The sequence below is a fragment of the Pinus tabuliformis genome, chromosome J (genome assembly GCF_031772625.1).
Source record: "Pinus tabuliformis cultivar Carrire ecotype Pingquan chromosome J, CPIR1, whole genome shotgun sequence".
In the NCBI taxonomy this organism is placed as follows: domain Eukaryota; kingdom Viridiplantae; phylum Streptophyta; class Pinopsida; order Pinales; family Pinaceae; genus Pinus; species Pinus tabuliformis.
In genome coordinates this window covers 601,100,275-601,102,409 of record NC_142295.1, presented here as the reverse complement: position 1 = coordinate 601,102,409, position 2,135 = coordinate 601,100,275, and the positions used below count along the sequence as shown (strand labels likewise).

Below are 2,135 nucleotides of genomic sequence, written 5' to 3'. Positions count from 1 at the left end.
GTAGAAGGTAGAGGGATGCTTTTGGAAATGCACATTTGGTGCATGGACAGATGGAACCCACAACGTCCAGATTCCCTTTACCGTTAACGCAGATTGCAGGGAATTACTCACCACTTTAGTTCCCCCCGATAGCCAGCGCTGCATGGAGGGATTATTTCTGCTCCCTATGATCCCATAACCCCTAAATCCTAACAGTGAGGCCATTAACGATTTTTGTGGGTTCAAAAAGATTCACTGAATATCTTAATAAAGCTCTGTTTGAGGAATGGCGACAAGAGGAGGAGTGATGGATCTGGCCTCAAGAATGGGAGGCAGAATTGAGAAAGAAAAAATGCTTACCACTGTTGCAGAGTACGAAAAATATCACATGTACTATGGTGGAGATGAAGACTCGAGAAAATCTAACTACACATACATGGTGAATAAATATTATGATCTGGTGACTAGTTTCTATGAGTATGAATGGAAAGGGGAGTCCCTCCGAGAAAGTATAAAGTGCCATGAACATTTTCTTGCTCTTCAGCTTTGCCTGTAATGAAGGTATTGGATGTTGGATGTGGGATTGGAGGTCCATTGAGAGAAATTGCTAGGTTCAGCCGGACTTCGATCACAGGATTGAATAATAATGTGTATCAGATATCAAGAGGAAAAGAGCTTAACAGGCAATGTGTGCTAGACAAAAGCTGTGATTTTGTCAAGGGAAACTTCATAAAGATGCCTTTCTCCAACGATACTTTTGATGCAGTTTATGCAATTGAGGCTACCTGTCATGCACCAGATGCAGTTGGCTGCTACAAAGAGATAAAAAGAGTACTGAAACCTGGCCAACTGTTTGCGGCATATGAATGGTGCATGACTGACTCTTTTGACCCAAAGAATGAAGAACACCAGAGGATTAAGGCAAAAATTGAACTTGCAGATGGGCTTCCTGACATTCGTACTACAAACCAATGTATTGAAGATCTTAAATCTCCCGGATTTGAGGTGTTCTTTGAAGAGAACCTAACAGTCTCATCAACAGTTATGATCCAAATCATCCTTGAGTAGTTTTCGTCTCACAGCCCTTGGTCGTTTTTTTAATTAGGGTTAGTTTTTTTTATTAGTTTCATTATTAGTTTTGTTTTTAATAAATAAATTAAAAAAACGACATAAATAATAAATTGCAAATGTTTTAAATCACTTTTCCTGCAAACCAATAAAAACATTTTGAAAAAGTATTGCACAATCAATGAGTACATTGCATGGGGACATGCAATATTTCTAGTTGGGGGGAAATAAAAGTATGTTGGAATTTATCATTTATTTTTGTGGGCAAGAGTTAGGATGCATAGACTAACAAGATAAATGAGATTGGTGTTGTGTAAGTCAAGAGAAGCTTATGCAAAAAGCTCAATATTACGATGTGACACCCTTTTCATCCATGATTAGTGTAACTTCGAAAAATAATTTTAAAAAAATGGACATTTCATAAATTCCTGAAAATGAGCTAATTTGTTTTTGAGTCACTTCATACAGGAATGATCGATGGAGATGGCACACAAAGGTGACAATTTTTATGCAGGAATGGTGCTAAGTTTTTCAGAGTGAAGACAATCTAATGCAAAAGTGATTTTTCGAAATCACAATGAAACATGCATCATTGGACGCTTGAAGGAACTAATTCTTCACTGCACATATCATGACATTTTCCACTACACAAAAATCCTTTTGCGTCATGACTACTCACCTATTTCCTTCCAAACGCCTAAACCATCCTTATGTTGCAGCCCATCTTCCATTACCTTATCTTTCACGACTTCATGCACGCCTATTTTTCTGAATTGCATACATTCCTTTATCCTTTTCAGTTTAGTTTTGCCTTCTAGTTTTCCTTTTGAATAAAACTCATTCCCTTTCCATGATTACATTACCTTGTTTTCCTCGCCATGCTGATCCACACTGCTTGTCCGTGATTTCTTTCCATTTATAGTCCTACCAAATCTTTTTGTACAAACTCGCGTTGACTGATGTGGGATTCCTTAAGGCCCACCTTTCAACAAGTCTTGCCCCATCGACATCAACACCTTATCTGGGAAATAGACTAGAGTTCCTTTTGGGTACCTTGAGACTTGCATGCCTCAATGGCAAGTTCTCTC

At 38.3% G+C, this 2,135-nt stretch overlaps 1 pseudogene; it reads left to right on the top strand.

Moving 5' to 3' along the window:
• The first annotated feature begins 265 nt into the window (after positions 1-265).
• On the top strand, positions 266-1,084 carry LOC149228405 (cycloartenol-C-24-methyltransferase pseudogene; annotated as a pseudogene).
• The last annotated feature ends 1,051 nt before the right edge of the window (positions 1,085-2,135 follow it).